The sequence below is a fragment of the Anser cygnoides genome, chromosome 13 (genome assembly GCF_040182565.1).
Source record: "Anser cygnoides isolate HZ-2024a breed goose chromosome 13, Taihu_goose_T2T_genome, whole genome shotgun sequence".
Taxonomy (NCBI): Eukaryota; Metazoa; Chordata; class Aves; order Anseriformes; family Anatidae; genus Anser; species Anser cygnoides.
Genome location: NC_089885.1, coordinates 12,330,331 through 12,353,302, shown reverse-complemented (window position 1 = coordinate 12,353,302; position 22,972 = coordinate 12,330,331). Strand labels below are relative to the sequence as shown.

The 22,972-nt window shown below is 39.0% G+C and overlaps 1 protein-coding gene across 4 annotated transcripts in view; it reads right to left on the bottom strand.

The window, feature by feature from the left end:
- The window catches only part of HTR2C (5-hydroxytryptamine receptor 2C), a 282,289-nt gene that overhangs the window by 183,517 nt on the left and 75,800 nt on the right, over positions 1 to 22,972 (bottom strand). For all 4 annotated transcript variants that reach the window (XM_048080682.2, XM_048080671.2, XM_013183337.3 and 1 more), the window contains one exon: positions 18,734 to 18,786. The gene's annotated coding sequence lies outside the window, so the exon portion shown is untranslated. The remainder of the gene's footprint in view (positions 1 to 18,733; positions 18,787 to 22,972) is intronic.

Below are 22,972 nucleotides of genomic sequence, written 5' to 3'. Positions count from 1 at the left end.
ACGGGGCTGAGGAGCGCGGGGAGCAGATCGGGAGGGCAGCGCTGAGCTGCTGCTGCCCCAGGGGCCAGGCTTCGGAGCCGGCTGTGGAGCAGCAATTTCCATGGAAGGTGTGACAGGGGCTCAGCAGAGCCTCCGACCTCCTCCCAAAGGGAACCGCAGCTCTGTGCGTACCAGCCTGTTTAGCAAGGAAGAGGGAGAGTGAGGTCCTTGACCCTTCCTGCTCCGATTCTCTCTCCGGAGAGGTGTTTCACCAAAGGGTTAGGGGCTGGTAGGGGCAAAGCTGCTTCCCTTTGCTTCGAGGTGTACCAGAAAGCCGGAGGAATGCCAGCTATGCTTGAATAATGCAACAAAACACACAGAGAAACAGGAGAAAATGGATTAGAAAAAGGACAACAACAAAGGAAGAAGAAAAATGACAACAACAAAAACCCTCAATATATTCTACCACTCTGGACTAGTGAGAAACAATTCTCCAACAGTCCTGATGGACATTTGGTCAGAAATAGGCTTCTAATTAAACCCCAGATCTCCCTCACTCAGTCCTGAGAATGAAAATAACCTGTAACTACTGAGGACTGCTTTAGGAACCAGTATCAAGCTCATTCAGCAGAGGCAGTTACTCTTACACATGCTGAAGAAAGTATTAATGTGACCGTCTACATTACAGCTGCTCTGCAGGGGACAGGTCACAGCTCTCCACGTTGTAGCTACACATTGGCAAAGCTTCCCAACGTGTTTCAAGTCTTTAAGTAGAGGGCACTTATTTAGCTTCACAATTAAATCAGTAAATAAATAGATATTCACTAAACTGAAGGCTTCCCCCCAGTTATGCTCAATTGCTACTTATTCAGAGATTCCTTTTAACAAGGGAAACTCTAAAATACATAATCAAACATTCATACAATAACATTCCAAGTGTTACAGGAAGCACTGTTACATTACCATAGTCAGCCATCATCACGAATTCCCAGCATTTTTAATTAATCATTTTTATCAGTAAGTATCCGCACTACCCCAGCACCTCAGAGTCACCAACATGTACCAGCAATCCAGTCCTGAGCACCTTACAGACACAAATCCAAATGACTCGCTCTGTCCCCAAAGAATTTACAGCACACTTGCTGTGAGTTTCTTCTCTTTTGAGCTTTATCCACTTGCCATAGCACCTCAACCCAGGCATTTCTCATTTCTTGTCCCCAGACTAAGGTGCCATCAGTTACCCTGTTTTCTATTCACTGTCTGTGTCTCTTTGTGGCAAGAGATTCCTGAACCTGGTTCAGGTGGTTTTCTCTAGGTGATTTGTGTGATTACTCCCGTAACACTACAAAAGGGTTAATAAACAGCTGTAATCTCTGTTTGTGAGCAATACAAACACTGTTAGCATAGTTTTCCTTTTTAGAACTATTAGGAATATTTTCTGCATTTATTTCCATGGGAGATATGGCTCAAAGAGGAACATGTTGTTAATGCAAGTATTTAAAAGATGTCTGATGGGAAGTTCTAAATGCGGGAAATTATAGTTCAATAGCACTAACAGCAAGGATCCAAATCCGCATGTTCTGCAGTTTGTCTTTTTCTCTTACAAGAATGCTAAAGCTCTGGAGCCTCAAATGAAACCTACATTTGGTTTGCTGGCCTCTTCTTACTGTTTCTTAACTGTAGAAACAAGGATTATTTTATCAGAAGCTGCTAAATTACTCAAGCCCTAAAAAGTCGTTCTATAAAGCCATCCACTTCTGACCACTCCTTAAATAATTTCTGAAATCTGTATGCGTTTTAGATTATGTACTGTGCCCATTTTAGTATTTGACAACATACAGATGTGAAGTAAAAGCAAATATATTTTGTTAGACAAAACACATCAAGCCCAGTTGAATTTGGTGATCTTCTATTCCTTTAAAGGAGAAGCAGCTCCCCCATTTCCTTGATACAAATCTGTTATTTTTACACAAAGTATTTACACTTTTTTCCTAGCTTACACTATTTAATTACAATTAGGAGAAGGAAAAAATAGCAGGCATTCTTAAGGCAAATAACCTGATTAGAAGCCCTACATAAAGCAATACAACACGATGCACCAAGATTTCTAGTACCATGTATGTAACAGTCTAGGACATAACTTCTCCTTCTAACAGGTTCTCCATTGTGTCACAAAAGTGAGTCACAGTGAAAAAGGTGAATCAGCTATATAGCTTGCCTCATTTCTACTGAGAAATGTATTTGCTGTTCCTTTTTGTTCTCGTTACCATTTCTGCAAATTCGTACCTCTGAGTGATACCAGTGAAGCTATTGTGCACCGGCTTTCTCATCGGGAGGTATTCAGATAATTTCCACAGCCTGGTTAATTTAATAATGTTGCAGAAACCCTGCGTGCTGCCAAGTCTACGCGTACTCCAGGAACTAGATTATTCAGAGGATACCATGTACTCAGGATAGACCTTAACCCACTCACCTTCCCCCACAGCATGGCTATGGAGCTTCAGAACATCTCATCCCACAAATTCTCCTAAACCTCCCTGACCCTTCAGAACAGTCCATCCAGCTTTTGCCTTGGCTACCTCTGCCCAAAATGGCAGGGATACTCAATATTTGAGAGTTATTACTGTCAGTGTTTGTTCCACGTTTCTGGTGACATGATTTATACGTATGCACACATGTAACTGTCCTTGCAGAAGGCTTCTTTCTCCAACGGAGCACTTTCACAGAGCAGGGAGCTCCTGAGATCCTGCCTGCACACAGAGAGCTGCTTCCCCTTGTAAAGCTGCCCAGCTGTCAGTGCAAGTGTTTGTTGGAAGTCTGGCTGCCTAATTTTTCCTTCACGTTCTTTCTGATTTTAGATTTGTTTCAGTTGTGCAAGGATACGGAATGGTTACTTCTATTCAAATAAAATACAAATAGCAACCACCCATTGTATTCACTTGTCAGCATATCTGTACAAATACAAGTGTTAGCTCTGTTTTCCATGGCAGCCCAACGCTCCAACGAGCGGAGATAATGTAACCAGCTTGGGAGAGACACAGTGTGCAGCTGGAATATAAAGGCGATGCAGAGGTGAATTATCACTGACCGCATTACTCATTTTGCCAGCCCTTCAGAGTAAAGACAGGAACATTTCTAGACCATCACCCAGAAATCTGTCTCTAACAGCAAGGTCATAACAGACACAGACACACACACACACAGTTTGGAGCAGTTTTAAGCAGAGGTATGAGAGGCACAGCAGTGCTGTCCCTTCAAACGAGCTCTCCTTCATATCCCCAGCTCTTCTAACTACCAAGTACAATTTTTGTGCAGTCACTGTTCAGTAGTGTGGAGCATTAAGACAAATCTCTTGCTAATGTATAGGTTTGACATTTTCAGATTTATTCAGACATACCACCTATAAAATGGCTCTAACGCAATCAAAGGACATTATCAGAATTATCTGTTCCCAGGATGTTTGGCAATCTATAACTCAGATACATTTAATTCCTCAATAACTCTTGTACATTTAGATAATTTGCTGCAGTAATGTATAATCATGCCTAGAGGATTCATCCCTTAAGAAGTTTAATAAATTAAATAGAAAACTGAGTATAGCCCACATTTACTAGTCATCACCCTGTTTGAGAGACCATCCCAGAGCATCAACCATGATCTCACCACACTTTCTGCAAGGCAGACAGTGCCTAGCCAAGCATTTATGCCAGGTTTCATGGTATCGGAGATGGAAGTAATAGGACATCCTGGTACCTCCCATCGATCCCGGGCCGCTCCAGGCCAGGGATAGCAGAGATCACTTCAGGGTTACAATTCAAGGTGAAATGTGTTTTCCAACCCTCCTCACACTTGTCAGAGCAGGAGGAAAGAGGTGGATAGGGAAGGAAATCAAATGCCTGTTCACCTCTAGACAGAAGTCAGGGCCAAATGACATGAACAGGACAAGAAGGGGAAAAATACCTGACAGCGCTACCTACCCTGTGAAGCTGAACTTCCACCAGAAACTGCAGGGCAGTCAGTTTCTGTAGTGCCTCTCTCAGTTCCTGTGCTAACACCAGGGTATCAGTCCATTCTCTGTCTATGCAGGTGGATTTCATTTCCAGATGAGCCTCACCTGCTGGCATAGGACACTACATGGTGGGGCACCCCATCTTCCCGAACAGTGCTGCATATCCACTCCTTTAGACAAAAACCTGCTCTGGAGGGCTCTGTGGAGATATCAGGGACTGTATGAGCTGAGTGACCTTGCCATGTGGAAATTTGGTGGGTATTGGTACCCACAAGGGCCCAAAGAGGACCGAAGTTCCCCACTTGAATGCATCACCCATTGAAAGTCTTCCCATACCTATCAAGATCCACATTGCTTCCTCTCAAGTTCCTGCCTTCTGTTAAAATGAGTAAATAAAAACAGAAACCCTCAGCATGAGGCCCTTCCAACATCTGCTCATGGGTGTCAGGGCTGCTCTGAGTTGGGGTGCAGATGCTGAGTCCTCAGTAGCCTCTGTTCTTGGACGGATCACTGAGTCCCTGACATCCTGCATGGCAATGGTAAGCTCCTTCTGAATTTCAGTCTATTGACTAAAGTTTTTAATCTAAAAAAGAACTTAACCCTGGAGAGAGAGACACAAATTCGGGTCTCATCAGTCCTTTAATTATATTGGCTTATTTGACTCGTTTGTAGCTCTACCAGTATGAGATAATTACACTAATGGGAAAGCACCACTTACGCCTAGAAACAGTTGCCATCAACAGAAGCAGAATTTATAAAGTCAGAATCCATCCAGAGAAGGCTATTTTATTTCAGTTCTCCTCCATTGCACGCTTTCTGCCAGGGTACCCTGGTGCAGGCAGAATGAAGCCTGCCTTCCCGGGCTGAGCCGGACCATTCCACTCCATCGCTGGGGACAGCATTCCTCCCAGCAGCTCCAAACCTGGCAGGGAGATAAGTAAGGCTGTCACTGCGGGCCGAGATGTCATGCAGAGCCCTCAGTGCCAGCTCCACTCTGGCTGAAAGCCAGCCACTGCAGCAAGGAACCCAGGGCTGGCGTGAGAACAGGCGAACAGCTCACGTTACTTCAGCACTGCAGAACCATGCAGACATTAACAACTCCATCCTTTCATAGCTGAACCAGCAGGAAGGGCACCCACAGAAAGACAGCACTAAACGGATGCTCTTCCACAAGTCTAACCCAGCCTCAGACAAATCGCACCTTTGCCAAAAATACAGGACTGCAATAGTCTACAGTAGACAGTCATTTGTTCCATGAACCACTCGATCATTTATTAAAAATTAGATATAAAGGATTATTGTAAAGAAGTTTCTTTAAGATGCTTTAATTAAACTGTTTAGCTTGTGAAGAGCTCTGCCAAAGCTGGCAGCATCCATTGGTCACCAAGACAGCTCTTTCCCCTCCCTCCCCCTTCAGTATTCCCTCAACTATTCAGCTCTTTTCTTACTGCTTTTTCTATTTCCAAGTAGTATGTGATAATGCTTTTAGGGTCACAGGCATGCCAATAACTCATTTACCAGTATATAGTTTGCTCATTTTTCTACATCTTATCTCAGCCCAAAAAGATCTGTTTTTCCATTGCCTTTAGGTATTAAAGGTTACATATCTAAACAGCATCAAAGCTAAGAGTAGAAATCACTGAGCATAGGGCCATCCATTGCAATAAATTTTCAGAGTTTCAAAGGAAGCAAGATGTTCCTTTTCCATAAATTCTGGGGGTTTGTTTGTTTGTTTTTCTTATAGAAAACCATTGCATTTCTGTCCAGCAACTCATCTCAGGAGAAGAAACCCAATCCATCATCTGATGTGTGTGTGCGATATTTCTTAAGATAGGTTAAACACCCAGTGTCTGCTACTAGATCCATGTGATATACCAAATTAGGATAAGAAGTGCAGAATAAAGCCATATCAATGGAAATGAAGCTAAGCAGAATATAATTAAGCAGACTGGAATTTAGCAAGAGTACTAGTATTAGCATATTAATACCAGGGTTTAAATAAAAGCTTGGTGAATATTGCCACAGAATGTCACAAAAGCTGTAATAACTACCCACTGTCTGGCTCGCAGTTTTTGACGTCTTCCTGAAGAAATGGCTCTACATGCGGCGCACGATGGCAACGTGTCCTTTGCTCCTCAGCCAGCACCAGCCCAGAGCCAGCTCCTCAAGTAGTACCCCCAAGCTCCATGTTCCCCAGCCTTCCTCAAAGTTTCATTTTTCCCTCACAGCCTACAGCCTGGATGATGCCAGGTCTCTACAAGATGACTAACACATTACCCTGCTGCATGGAATGCAGTACGCTAAAATAATTTTGTCCTTCAGGAAGAGGAAATGTGCATTAATTGCTATTGCAGACAATAAGAGATTGACCTAGTATTCACATATGACCTAATATGCACATATGAACTATTGATATATGATATTGATATATATGAATATATTAATTTATATGATATATAAAGATATATCATTTATCATATATATAAAAAGATATATATTTATCATATTGATATATATGAACTATTAATTTCTAAAACATATTAGTTAGATTCGTTGCTCCTACACCATATTCCATTTTCAAATGTAATTCATTCCATGTTTTTAAATGTAAAAGCTAAGTCATTCAACAATCAGATCTGAAAGACTTGGTTTTGATTCTATAGCAACAAGATCTTCTCTTCATAGTAAAGATCTCAGAAGATTTTTTTTTTTTTTTGGTGAAACTTCAGTGCAAAGAATTGCTTTAAGACTTGAATTTTGCATGACAACTTTTGAATCCATTTGAATTTGTAAGGCCAAAAAAGTCCTAAACAACTGTAGATCGGTCAACCCAACCTGCATTTCTTTTGTGGCTAGAAGTGTGAGTGCAAGCAAACCAAGTTGCAGATTTACACCATGTTCGCTGCTATAACAGCTATAGTATATAGCTATAATAGCTATACCAAATGGTGAAAATATGCATTCAAGCAGTTCTCAGACCGAAGGCACTGCTGCATATCCGCATGCTAGTTTGCCAGCAGTCTGTTCCCATAGCCTCGCATGGGGTCTGCAACAATCACATTAGAAGGGGGTGTACTTTGTGTTTCAGCAGACTACATTCATAACTCATGCTCTTGGCGAAGCAAGTGCGTTCTGAAATCAATATAAAATCTCAGCTGAGATCAATAATCAATAAAGCGTAAATTTCAGCCGTTTGCTCCTTGTGATATTCCTTACTTGATTTTTTAAATAAATATTCTTGTTAATATGTGTATTTGTTTGTCAAAGCATTGCACTGATTATACTTTAAGAATACATTCACTGATTTCTGTGCACTCATTTTCAGTTATTTTTGTAAATAAAACTGAAATCTAGGCAGGATCACAAGACTGGTTCTAAAGAACAATTGTCATTCTTATCAAATTTAAATTGTGCAGAGAGCATTTGACACAAGAAACTCATTGCAATAAATTACTATGATCATTGTTATTTTAAAATGAATTTTGACAAGATCCATTATTGGTAAGCACTATTAATTTGTTCTATTCTCCTAACAGTTTTATTCTCCTAACAGTTTTTACGGGACACTGAAATTACATATGTCATAAAAAAAATGCTCATTTTAAAGTATTATTAAAACTTAATACAAAGGCAGTAAAATTATCCCTATTATACAATGTGTTCATTGTTATGAAAAACTGGTAAATTGCTAAATACATAATAGGCTCAGTGAGAAAAGGAAATTTGTATTGCATAGGAATAAATCTGCTTTACAACATGTTATTTCAGTACTTCCCCTAGAAAACAGAAATGAGTGATACAATAAATTAAAATTACATATTTTTGTGGGTATGCAGAAGTTACCATCATATTGGAACTTTCTATATTGCTGTAATATTTTCTCTAGAAGTTTCATAAACAGATGATGATCTTGCAGTGACACTATAATAATATATCTGTGGGGGATATCTGGACCATTTTCACGTATCTTCCTTACAATAAGCCAAAATAGGAATTCTCCCAGCTGCAGGTGATGAATCAGACCTGTATAACTTGCACACCCGCGGGAATGCTGAGCATTCATTTCTCTCATTTGTACACGTACAGAGTACAAATGAAGACATTTGCACAACTCCAGCAGCAGTCCCTTTGTTCTAATGGAAATCTCAGGATCAGGCACAGTGCAATCACCACCCTAAATTAAAGGAATGCAATTGCCTGCTGACAAAATATTCAGAGGCAAACAATTCCACTGAATCTAAGTAATGCCAGGGGAATGTTTTTTCCAGCCTTCAAGGCATGAGTTTATTCAAGAACTACTACAGAGCTCACTCCAAATAACCTACCTGGGGGACATGCTGTTTAAAGAATAAGCAAGGATCATGTATAAGAAAACATGTATTATTATGTGGAAATAGTATAACGTAGCAACTGCCACAACACAATATACCCAAACTTCAACTAGTACATCAAAACATCAGTTTCTTGATACTTGCTCACTCTCTTGGACATTAACCCCTTCATTAACTTTTAATCAGGTCTACTGCAAGGTTGCCACACCCATACAGGATCAGTCAGTCCATTCCAAAAGAACGCATCAAGAAGTCTCCTTGCTTTCACAAACAAGATACCTGGAATAACAGCTTTTCCCATGCTTCATCGTATTTTATGCAAACTGTGGAGAAAAACCTAGACAATACTCCAGGAAGCACTGGAGTCTTTATTCCAATAGATTAATCAATTCCTAGTGATCCAGAGATAATATAACTACAGGAGAGCTCGCAAGACTCTAGATACCAACTCATTCCCTTTTCCCTTTGTCAAAATAACCGCAAGGCTGATACATAGCTATTACGACTGTAATGATGAGTGAGCTGATTTTAAATGTTGATGCTACAGGCATATTGGGTAGTTGCAACCTGTTCAGCTTGAAGTTATTGATGTTATTGCATCTATGCATAGCTTTTATTCCAGTTTAAAAAAAAAAAAAAAGATTCATCAAGGAAAGCTAAGCATGCAGTATTACTGCATCCCATAACACTCCTCAAAAGAACAGAGCTTAATTTTGAATGGCAACCAGCTATAAGCATAATTTTGAATGGTAACCAGCTATATGTACCAGAAACATCAGAGAACGACTTAGCAGCAAATAAAAGAATCATAAACAGTGATGATATCTAATGAATTACAACCTCAAATTTTTGTAGTCTAGATGGAATTAGAAAGACCAGACGCTTTAAAAAATAATTCCTGTACCAAAACAAACACAGTGATTCTTTCAAATAAAATAAATGAATACACATATCTTCTGTGCTTATGTTTTCCCTCACAAATGGTAATGGAGGGAAGAGGACAACTTGAAAATGAATACTTACCACATACTCTGAAGAAGTCCTAAATGTTTTTGTAAGAGTTATATTCAGCCAAAATAAAGACATTTTATCTATCTTAAAGATCAGAACATTTCAGCTGTTCAATTTTCCAGTTGAACGCAGGTAGCAAAGACTAGAAAAATTCTACTTAACTGAAGATTAATTATTGCTGAACAATCTGAAATAAAAATCATTTATCCAGTAAACCAGATGCAGAATAATGAAATAAAGAAATAAAACGGTACTAAATTATAGGTCATGCAAGCATCTATCTCATTAGCAACACCAAAAAAAATATAAAAAAGCTTTACAGTTATTTCATCTCCTTAATGTTTTCACCAGATTCTCAGCAAACTTCATTTGCTGTGCACAGCCATAGACTACAACACTACTTAAACTTCTTATAATTCCCCCCAAAATCCACTGCAGATTTCTTGCAAATAAAGCCAAGCACTTTTGCAGTAGTCCAGAAAGAAAAAGATAAACAACTAAAAAACTAAAAAGTTTGATAAACTGTTACTAACTTTATTTTCCCTGTTCCTTTTGAAGAATATAATACATAGAATTAGCAAGAATTTTCCTTGGTATACAACAGAAAGCGACACATTTTATACAGAACAAAAGGATAAAACATTTCAAGTCTTTAATGCCTCACACAAGCCTGTAGTTTATAATTTTATCACCTAAAAAACTGCTATTCCTGCAATCAGGATATATTCAGTATAGTGCTGGATATGGTTGTCTGTATACATTGTATTTTTCAGTGTATTACCTGACTCTTGAAAGAGTGTTGGAAAAAAAAGGAAGTCCTAGGAAAGAGGAATAAAACAATTTAAAAAAAATGATTGTAGCCACTCCACACATTTTTACTTTTATTTTTTTACCTAACTTATATTATTCTGGTAATTTACTATAATACCAGGAAGAGGACAGTCCTCAAAGAATTTAATAAGATGGTAATGATCTGAAAAATAATGAATCAAAATACACAGAGATTGTTACTGTACTGACTGGTTGAGATGCCAACATTACGTAGAGTAGAAACCATTCAAAACAGTGCCACTCTAGATTATTGAATATTCTTATCATTTTGATCTGATGGACCATAGGTGAGATATGACTACAAGAACACTCATATGAAGGAGAAAGTCAGTGTAGTGGAGGAGTTATTAAAACAAAAGCATGTTTCCAGCGTGGTGAAAGCAGGACACTCCCCATCATGGTATAAAGTCAGAGGCTTCCATAGAAGAGAACAGAATAGCTCAGTCGGAAGGACCAACAAAGATCATTAGGTCCTACTGCCTGACCACTTCAGGGCTAAGCAAAATTTAAAGTATGTTACTAATGGTATGACCCAAATGCCTCCTGAATGCTGCCAGGCCTGGAGCATCAAGTACCTCACTAGGAAGCCTGTTCTAGTGAGGCTAGCTTCACATTAGAGAATTTTTTCCCTGGTGCAGCTCCGTGCCATTCCTGCACATCCTATCATCAGCTCCCACGGAGCAGAGACCGGCACCACCTCCATCGCTTTCCCCCTCAGGGAGCTGCAGAGAGCGATGAGGTTGCCTCTCAGTCTCCTTTTCTCCAGAGCAGACAAACCGAGTGTCCTCAGCCTCTCCTTACAAGACGTGCCTTCCAGCCCTTTTATTGGCTTTGTTGCCCTCCTTTGAACACTTTAACACCATTTTTATGTTGTGGAGACTGGAAACGCACACAACACTCAACGTGAGGCAGCACCAACATTACGTATAGCGGGAGAACCGTACCTTTTAATGGGCTGGCTAGACTGTGCTTAATGCACTCCAGTGCATTACTCCTTTTACTATGAATGGGAAATATTTTCCAAGGACTGGCAGTCCATTTACGTAGCATTTGAACAAAGAAAAATGATAGAAGGAACAAGGGTATTATTGAAATTCAGGTCCCATAATTACTGCCAATATGTTTTCTGACATATCCTGCACATTGTACTGTATTTCTTTCAGTCTTGCAGACAGAATGCTAACTATGGAGCAAAAGTACAAGGGAAAGGACTACCAAAACAAAATAAGTCATTGTAAAGTGCACATGGAGAATGGCACGCAGACAGCTATTTGACCAGTTGTTCCATAGACATTTAAGAAGGCAAAACATTCAACATGATATACTGAGAATGAAGTCTTTGGAGTTATATAAATGATCTGGAATCAAGAGCCGCTCATTCCTCAGCCTCAGATTTACCATGTTTGGAGTCTGTTGCTCCCAGTTGTTCAGTCAAAAATCTACTGGTTGTGGGACAAGGCCAACTGTTATAGCTACCGCAGGACAAAACCAGAGGCAGGCCTGAATTTAATTCCCTGACTTTTAAGTGTTTGGAGGTATCTTGTGGCCAGGTTTCCTGTCTCATCTTTCTCATGCCTGTCTTGTGCTGCAGCTATGCAGGTTTTTTGACTATCCACACATTTGAAATGCAGATTTGATAGATACTTGGGTTTCAACACACACTAGAGCTCTCCCTACCCATTTCTTCTATTTGCCTATGTTCATTTCTTCATTTCCATTTTTTGTTTCAAATCCATTTCGTTGTTGTTTTACTGTCTGGCTCAGCAATCCAGCATTGACAAGCTGGACATACACCTACGACCTGGTGGAATCCCCTTTCACACAGCTCTGATAAACAATCCCTATAACCAACTCCCCAAAGAAGGGTCAAATTCTCTCAACATGTGTATCTTCTAATATATGGATTCCTGCCTTGGAGATGGAACAAGATGGACTGCAATATTCAAGAGACCATACAAAAAGGAAACAGGGGACCTTTTTTAGCCTTATAGGTTGATTTATTCATTGTTCACTTTATCATGGTATTACTAGTCTCATAGATATGCAAGCTTTTGTAATGATGCTGCTCAAATTCAGAGCAACTTTCATTAGTGATGAGCATATTTTGCACAATTGCTTGAAAATATTTGATCTAGCATTTAAAGTGGATATTATGAATGCATGAGTTCTACTCCGGTTCAAGGTTTATATTCTTTTATAGCTTAATCTTACACAGGAGAACTAACTTCATATACGAATACACAAGTATTTATTACACACTAATTTTGAAAACTTGAATAATTTATCAAGACTTCTTTCCTAAAAAGATGGACACAACTGTGTAATTTAATTTTTAAACTTGTCATCACAAAGAACTCCAAACACGCAGACATTATGAAAGCATTCTGCGATATGGAAATATCTTGCAGGGGATCTATAAATGTATATCTTTTGTAAATATGAATAAATAAAGGAAGGATCTAGGTGCCAGAGGACAGACACATTCTCAGAAGTCTAAACAGCTTTATACTGAAAACCTTAGAGTTTAATTTGGAATTGAAACAGATAAGCCACAATAAAAAAATATTGAATGTGATCATTTCTCTCCTTAAAAACACAGCTCAAATTACCAATCAGTTCAATAGCAGATTGATTAAAATCTGATTTTTAATGAATAACCAGAGTGGATGAGACTTCAGATTTAGAGCTTAACTCATTACCCAGGACTAGCAGCATACCTAGCCAGAAAGCCCTCATTTAAATGCATAACACTGACACACCCATTTAAATACAGTCATCAGCAGAAGTCCCAGCAAGCTTTACCACTGTCATGAATATGAATTCTATTATGGGTGTTTAGCTGTGCTTAGCTATGCTTTTTATTGCTGTAGCAGTTATAGAAGATGAGTTTTTGTAGGCTCAAGTCCACAACTTTCAACTTTCAGTGAAATTATTTTGGATCCTCTCTGCTTGTACCAAATTATGGTTTTGGTGTTTTTGTTTTTTTTTTTTTTTTTTTTTTTTGGGGGGGGGGGGGAGGGAGCATATTTCAAAAGTTGAAAAATATGCATAATTTCTATGTGACAACTGAGTTATCATTCCATCTCCTAGCTAAAGGAATAGCTTAACACTATAATTATCAACAGTGATAACACCGAAATAAATGAATAATTGTCTTGAAAATAACAGTATTTAAAGTAGTTAAGCAAAAATATAGCATTTCATTGATAACAAATACGATTTTTTTTCCTGCAATTACTAAAAGTTCAGTATGCAAGGGGGATGAGCTACAAGAAATTATTCGCTATCTTTCAAAAAGATCTGACAATTTATCTAAACAGATAAATTTAATAGATAAATTTATCTGAATTGGCAAATTGTTCCTAGCGTGATTATGGCCTTCTCAAAATTCTTTAAAAAAGACAACATCATGAAAGTTAGGAACACAAACTCCCTGTTCTCACATCCTTACTTTCTAATAATCTGATGTCCTTTAAAAGTCAGTTGTGAACCCAACCACTCTTGGTTACTGCAAGGCAAATCAGTTGCAAAGCTGGTACAGCACATAAGCTGGGCTGCTGAGAGGCTCAGTGAGCTCGGATGCACTCAGCACAAGAAACAGGCTGTGTCCATTTCAGAGGTCAGGGGAAAAAAGCAAATTCAGTTCTCCACTCAGTCCTAGGTTTACTGCACCGCCTTGAGCAGCTAATTAAAGTAGTAATAAAGGGTTGCGTAAGAGTGATGCTAGCCCCATCATACTGTGAGAAAGAGCAAATATGAAGGCACTCTGATGTGGCACATACAATGCAAAAGACATCCACTAGCCATTTATCTTGCTGTATCTCGTGTACGGAAATTCTACCTCCTAATTAAACCATTCAGTTTGTTAAAGAGAAGACCACAAGGTCTTTCATTCACAGACTGCAAATGCCTGGCCGGGAGAAAGACTTAAACCTACAACAGTTTGATCATTAAGACAAAACACCATATCCCTCAAAGGAGAGGTTAGTTCATATTGTTCTCAGGGGCTATTTAAGTCAAGCAATTGGGATACACACAGCCCAAAAGTTTTAAAACAACCAGGGAAGGCCTTGGGATCAAATGTCTGCACACCAATGGGACTCAAATGACAGCTACAAATATTTACTCTGTGCTTTTTTGTTTGAAGCACATGAAGCTTTAATGACTGATGGAGCAGCTGTCACACAGTACAGAAGAATTTCACTCCAAGATGAATGAAGGATTACAGGATTTGGCTTTTCCTGTGTTTTTTTTTTAAAGTTGCTTTTATTACAGCATAAAAAAATCTATGGGTTGCTCTGGGGCTGATGCTAGATATATATATCTGCATCAGAATTATTACTTCTGGGATTCAGTGTTCTGCAGCAGATTGGATTTTCTCGTATAAAAAATAAATAAATAAATAATCTACAAGGAATGAATAATATGCAGAAAGGATTGCATCTTAATTCACATACTAAGATGACTTACTTTGCTGTGCTATTTACAATAAACCTTTGAGATGCACAACTTATCTGTGGTCTTTTATGTTGAAAGTGTCCTGGTTTCTGTGTAGCCATGTATAAGTACAACAGATTGAGGAACTGATTGCTTTGAAATCAGCAAGTCATGATTTTATGAAAAAATATTTAAGGATGTCTTCAAATATATCTCTTCAGACATTCCATCCACCTCCACCATGAATGAGAAATACAGTTATGCACTACTCCTTGGATAATTCAACATCATCTGCTCATTTTACTTGCTTCCCACTGATAGCCACAGAACACAGATAACCATGTAACAAGGCTGTATAAAGGGACGAACCCTTACTCGAACCTCTCTCAGGGTTATGTTATAATATCAACCAGCTCCTTGTCAAGTCCATGTGTTTATCAAGCATACTTTCCAGGAATTTTTTTCCATATACCTCCTCCAGGAACCAGCTAATGCCATGTTAGCAGAATCCTTTCTGATGATCCTCCACCACCTTCCTACTTCACCCTACCCAACTCATGCATCGAAGGACAAGATAAGATGTCTCAGCAACACTGTCACTAAAATTTCGCTTTCATTTGCTTTTTTTCATGCCTTTTTCAAAATGTTCAGGGTCACAGCTTTTAAAACTACAGCCTCTACACTGTGAGAGTGATCCTCAGCAGGTTTGATGGTCTAGGACCATACATATGGCCGGTCCCAGGTGGAGCTGTACATCAGCACACGGTACAAACGCAGTCTGTAGGGTGCACCAGCATGTACTTACTGGGAAGGGTATGCTTAGCTCTCCTTCTCTCCTCTCTGCCTGCCTCATCTACATGATGAGTATTAGTGAAACACCCTTTTCGCCAAATAGGACAAGGGTTGCTGCCAAAATAGAGAAAACAGACAAAAACAACCCAGAATACCACTAATACCAATTGCAAAGCACGGTAGCTTTTTGCTTGATTGTTTTAAATAATGCAAAGGAAACAGGCTTCTGAATAGTACCTGTGAGACAAGTGAGCAGAGGTAGGTGTATGAAAAAAAAAAAAAAAGGATAAAAATCATCCTCAAGGTGAGAACAGAAGAGTGCCCAAACAGTCCTCTGTCAGGTCCTCCCTCTGCTGAGAGGAACGTCAGCCAAAAACAGCTGATCCCTAGCAAGCCCAGAAAGGAAGCAGAGCAGAGTGTTGTGCAGGTCCCAATATATTCCTTTTGTCCAACAAACTGGGCCTGGACCCCTCCACACAGTGGCTTTTTTAAGGGAAGTTGAGGATGTCGTATCTAAAAAGGACAGATCTTGGTACGTGGTTAAAAGGGAAATGATCTTGCAGAGGAAGGACCATTAACTTCTGAGCATTTCTGATCTGATGGAGAGATGTTCCCTTAGGATATGAAATTAAATGCAAAAGTGGTTGGGCTCAGAAACAAATAGCTGCCTGTAATTTACTGTCTGTCAGAATTATAACCCACATTTTTATTTTCTTATCAATATCAACGCAGAGTTGGATCATAACCACAGAACATTCAAACACCCTTGGTTTCCACTGTCCTTCACACATTCTCCCATATCCTTGCGCAAGACAAATGGAAATTGCTGTAGGAGCTTAGGAAAGTCTTTTATATATAAGCACATCAAGTATTGGGCAACACAGTCATCAAAAACTGACTGCTTTTCTCCTCCAAGTACAGGTCATTTCCTTCTCTCTTCTGCTGCATTATTAGGGCTGAAGTTGTGTTCAAAGGCTCCAGGGTCAGAGTCAGGGAAAAGGTAATGAATTTACTGCTTTGTATACCTGGCTATGCAATTTGCTACACATTGTTCACCTCCTGGCTGCTATGATAGATATTTCATAATGAGCAAACTACAGTTTTAATAGAAGATCAACATTAAGATTACTTTAAGGGGAAAAGTCATCCATTTTTAGAGTTGTTAGCTTAAAAGTAACACCTTTCCAGAGAAATGAGCCTAATCCAAGGAAAGCATCAGATACAAAAGTCAGATACGAATTCAGATCTCAGTTTTGTCACATTTTCCACGCAGAAATAGCTATTTTGTCAATGTCATGATAACTTGACATTGATGAGTGAGATTTTGACAGGAGACATTTCGTGCAATTTTTGTCTTTAAAAAAGCACTCTTTTTTGGTAGTTATAAATAGACTGTAAATCACAGAAATTATTTCCGTTATTCTGCGTCCTTGGCAAGCTGTTTCAGGCAAGAGTCTCAGCCCGCTCCTGCAGCAGCTAGCGAGGCAGAGCCCAGCTCCCATGGTGGCCACCACATGCCCAGTGCCATGACCATGCCATCAGTGAATGGCCAGGAATTCAGCTGGTCACACAGAGGTGGGACTTATTTTTTTTGCTTTGTTGACAAATAACATCACAGTATTAAACCTTACGCTGTGTATCAACAATTACATCCCACAACAAAAGATGATTCATTCAGATCAATATAAGGATTTGGGAGATTTTCAGTTAAAGAACAGCTCAATGAGAATAAAACAAAGTACCATCAAAACTGTAAAGATTTCTTCACTCTACAAGGATTTCAGGTTAAGGTCCGTACTATACTGCCTGGGACAGCCCTCTTCAGATGTATTTTGTTTGTATTTAAAGGAAATAGGCTTTTCTGCACTGACTCTCATAAGCTTCCAAAAAGTTACAAACCTACAAGCCCAAAAGCATGACACAGATTATGATGATGATAGCTCCACACACACCAGATTTGTCATGTAAAAAGTTTCTAAGAAAGCAGAATTTCAAAATAAAGGCACAGAGGTATCCTATATCACCAATGACTGACATTCAAAATCATTTTTTATTGCAAAATTCACTCCCTGAAGTAGAAATACAATTGGCACAGCAAATTTCAGCCCAAAGTAACCACTAGAATTTATGAAGTATGTACATTCAAGAATAAAGCAAACCATATCAGTGACTGATGGTCCAAAGATGTTCTTATTTTTTTGACAGTGGAATCATACTGCGTCTTACAGTCTCTTTAACGAAACAGCAGCTGAAGAATAACAGCTGCACAAAGTCTGCAGGCTAAGCTGTGTCTAATGTTCTTTAGTGAAAACAAAACATAAAGGACAAATGAAAGCTGTGGAGTATGTAAGAACAGAGTACGCAATGGAAGGATATTGCAGTACACAGACCAGGGAAAATTATTTTGCTCTTTTCTGCAGTGAGGACTCCCGACAGATGTTTCTGTTATATTTTATAACACACACAAAAATCCAAAAATCCAGCAAAAGAACAGAATACCTGTGTTAGCACTAAAATAAATGCTAGGAAGGTGTCTGTAATACAGTTAACCCTGGGTATGAAGCTCCATGAAGTCCTATGCCAGGACCACAAATCAAAAGCAATTGTTTGAAGCAGAACTGAAGTTTGCTAGGAATTCCATATTATCATTTCTAAGCACACAAACTTTATCTTTCCAGAAGGCTAAGACAGCTTTGTAAAGTGGGGGGAGAAGAAGCATTTCATAAAGAAAAATTCAAAGTTCTTAGACGCTTCAAATTTTAAATTTTAAAAATTTTAGAAAAACCAAACTTTCAACACAATTGGATAAATGGCTGTTGATCTTCACGAAAGCTACCATTACCTACTGAAATCTCAGGAAAAACAGCTCCTAAGATTTTAGCAAAATACATGTAGGTAGACATTAGAAACAGCTCTTCAGCTCAAAACAATTCCCCAAAAACCTAACCCCTGAAGTGCCCCTGCAACAAATACCTGAAAAACACCAAGAGTGAAAATTATTATGAAAGGAGTCAAGGTAAACGTAAACAAGGTTTTATCCAAACATAATGGTAAATACAAGGATGGAACTGGGAAAGAGAAATATCTAAAGACCATTAATAAAATTGCACCAGGTCCTGTTCACAATTTTACTCAACACAGCCAGCACCAGGGCAGCGCCCATGCTCTCAGGCACCGCTCTGTTCAGGCTGCAGATAAATTTCAGATAACTCAGGGGCTGTATTTCAGTTTCACATTAAATTGTGTGCATCTTAAAAGAATAAAAATACTAACAACTACTACCACACTTTAGTCGTGCTTACCATTTCCTTTTAAATGGCCAGCCTCCTTTATTCACACTTACCCTTTTGAATTGCATCCATCTCGTTCTCTGGAAGCATCTCCGGGGCAGTTTTCCTGTAAAGAACAACGTAGCTGATTGCATGTTGTGTTTTTGTTATCTGATGAGCTTCTTTGCTTCTTCCTTCTGTCTCATTCTCTGCTCTGCCCCCTCCTCCCCCCTCCCCACCCCCCAACAGGAGGAGGGCGCATTAAGCCAGTTTAGTTGAAATTTATATTATTCTTATTCCTATATTACCCATACTCTGTACTTCAATTCAACAGACATGTTACTAATGTTAAAAGCACTGGTCTGCAATACTAATAGCATCAACTATGCAAGGACATCCCAAAGCTTTATTAATGCAAATGAAGCACTTTGAGGCAGACAGAACAGGGTAAAGTACTGTTATTATTATTTTCCAGAAGTACAATTCTGTTTGGCATTAAAATGTCATCCATTTGGACTGTGTGACACTACCACATGGGCCCATGTCCTTTCCTTCTAGTGAAGCTTAACTTCACTGGTGAATTTCTAAATCTCCAAGGCAAGAACGCAGCTTACATCTGCCCTGAGAACAAAATCAAAATAATTTTCTGCTTTGCAGGGCTTATTATTTACAAGTAATTAAGGAAGATGCAGATATAAAATCAACACTACATGGGCATGGTTGGCAATCTGTCTGTATGGAATTGTAGCAAGACCCTTACATGAACCGTGCTTTCAGCTGAGCATCATATTGACAGGACTGAAAAATGGAGCATGCTACTTAAAGTACATTGATGCAAGCAACATTACTCAGTCTTACCATAATAAATGCTGTATATAAATAAAGCAACCATAATCTCAGAACTGTGACCTTACTATAAAATCCCATTTGCAAAATCTGTAGTCACCTGTAAGTCTTTAAACAATGGTTTAAAGGAAAATAAATCTGAAAAAAATCTATGATAATTTTATACCTGTTAAATCTGTAAGCAATATTTAAGAACACTGAAGCTGAAAGTTGTGAAAGAAAAAAGGCTTCACCCATCCATCCTTTCTTCACTTAATGTGTATTTGAAAAGGTTGGTTTGTCTTTTTTTAAAAAAAAAAAAAAAGTTTAATTCCTCCCCCAGAATATTTAGCTAGAGTTTTCTCTCTTGGGAGAGAACATTCACGAGCCTCAGCAAGATAATTTTATATATAGTTAAAAACATATTTAAAATCTGCTCCAGCAAAAGATATTCTAAGAAATATCAATTTAAAATAAGGACATTGAAAAACATCAAATCAAATCAGGAAAGAAAAAAATCTTTTCTAAAATCACTGTGTTATAGAGCAATCCCAACAAATTGTATCTGGATCATTACAGGAATTAGCACCTAATGGTATGATTTTGAAAGAATTTACTACAAAGCTCACTCAAGTCAGTGAATGACAAGTGTTTAGGCTTTAAGGCCAAGAGGAGATAGTCTTAACAATAAGATCTTGTACACAGTATAACACGGAGATCTGTAATCAGAGGCTCTTGCAGCTACCCTGGAAGTCAGCAATGTGCTGACCTTCAAAACTGGCATATTCCTAAGGACTTTTAGTGATGAAGATCCACCATGCTCTTCGGTAAGAATTTTTAGAATTACACTTCTTACAACACATATCAGCCTAATTTTAGCTTCCGTCCACCAATTTACATAGCTCCACTTTTGCCTACTAGTTTTAGAAGCCCACAAATCTCCCGACGTAGTATTTATACAGTTTAATAAGTATTCTATTAACCTTATTTTAGCTAGGATGAGCCTCTCATTAAAAATGCAGGTTTTACAGACATAATTTTTTGCAGAGCTTTTCTGAACCCTCTTCAAATTGCTATAATCCTTTGTAAAAAGTGTTAACATCAGAGTGGGGCTGACTTCCTAAGCAGCCATCTCATCTGTGCGCAGTACAGAAACAACAATCCTTCCCCTGCAGGTATATTCAAGGGCCACTTTTACCCTCACAATGCTCAAACACACACACACGTGGCTGGCTTTCAGCAGGATGCCCATGTCCCTTTCAACATCATGGCATCCTCCCACCCTGCAGATGTGAGCAATATTCTTTGTTCCTAATTGCATGACCATTGATTTGGCTGCATTAAAATGCATGGGAGAGTGCACTGATTACAATGGACTTTGAATCAGACTTCAAAAGAAAATGTGCTGTGAAAAACATGTTTTTCCAAGGACCAGAAGACAGACATGTTAAGAGCTTATTCCAATAACATTCTGCAGCAGGGAATACTTAGCAAGGCAGAAATGATAACCAAATGGTACTCCACTCTGACACCCAGCTAGAGCATTCAGCCTAACCACTAAAAGACGCAATTAGGAACTGACACCTATTTGTTGACAAAGAATATGTGCACCTGTTAGCACAGCCCTATTTTAGGCTTCTGATTCTGGCAGCATTAATGCAAAAAGTACATCATATCTCATCTATTTTAATCTATGCAATAAATTAATGAAAAACAAAAAGCAGACAAAAACTTGACAGATGCTACGGAGAGGATGCAGAACAGAGCTGATCGAAACTGATGAATGGGAAGATTTCATCACAGCACAGAACAACGCACAGCTGTAGTTTTACAGAACAACGTGAAATAGTTTTATTTGGTTAACATTATCTCAAAGGTAAGTGAAAACAGTTCTCAGATGCAGAGCTGTGGACATTTTGCAGTAGTTCCAAAAATGGTTACTGTTCTCGCATCACATGAGCTGATGCACATCAGCAAATCTATGACCCGACCACATCACTCCACACTGCACAAAATCCTACCACTATTGGCTTCCAGGCTGCAGGCCTTGGGGGGCTCTTCTGCATGATCCAAGACCCAACCGATATGAGACACCTCCCATCTTGAGTTCAGGGGGACCCCAGACAATGCTCAGGCTACAACTCTGTGACTAGCAATGTAGAGTGGAGACCCATAGCACCAAAATTTCATACTCATAAACCAAACCGACTGCTAATTTATGCAAAACAATGTCCTGGCACTGACCACTTTCCAAACCGATGATTTCCATTTAGGATCTTCAAATGTTAAGTGACAGCCACATGCACAAACACACACACACACGCAGAAGAAAAAAAAAAAAGTAGCACCCTTTCTGCATCTCTGCTGTCCTCCCACCAACTGGCTTCCACCAGCTGAAGAAATCATCTCACCTCTCCTACGACAAGGTTCCTCCCATTCTTTGAAACCTCTGATCTTAACGTCTGTCAGGGCAGACACACCAAACAAGACAGACCTGAAGCCTTCTCCAGCCTGGCAATTCCTGAATTTCTATACTGTTTGCCAGCAAACAAGTAAACTCCTCCAGCTTTTTAAATAGTAATAAATTCTTCTCCATGTCATCTGAAATACCAAGTACATTCACATCTCTCTCAAAGCAGTAATTGTGCAACTCAGTAGTTCTTAATAATTACAATGAAGATTCCTAGACTATTCCTGGCTACCAAAATTGAAGTTCTTATACAGATGCAAATATCTTATTTTTAGAGAGATGCAGAACCACATTTTCTCTCACAGTCTAATGGCTCTCCCAAAAAGATTTGCAAATTCTCTTGTGCAGCGTTTTTGTCCTGCTAATACAGCACTTACAAAAAGTGGTTACCAATATAATAGTATCTGTAAGGCTTCACAAAGACACAAAGGGAAACACTATTCTTTCAGACACAGTACTTTCACTTCTACATCATTAAAGTAAGCTTTTTTTTTCCAGTTACTGATGATCTCCTACCATTACATCCATAGGGGAGGAACTGAAAGGAAAATAATATTGCCATGAGCAATTCTTGTTATGCCAGTATACAAGTAGGATGGAAAATATTAATGTCAATCAACAACTCTTATTCATCACAGCACTACGAACACAAAAACTGTTTGGATATCTCATAGCTGCATTTCCACGCTCTGTGATAGAAACTCACCCCTCACTCCAAGATGCGTGTTCTGGTTAATCTCATTTTCCTGCTAACAACACGCTCTGTTTGATATATATACATTTATTTATTTATTTATTCTTGTTATAAATCTGTTCTTTTCAATACCTACTTTACAGGCAGACTTTTAGATGTAAATGAAATACATCATTTTTGATCACGAAAAAATACTCCACCTTTCCTATGGACATAACTGTTATGGACGTGACAACCTTGAAGAACACCAGCCACAGGAAATACCCCTCTCCAGGGTGCAGCAGCTGGTTTCATCAGATCTTTCAGGGCTTTGCAGGTTTGCAA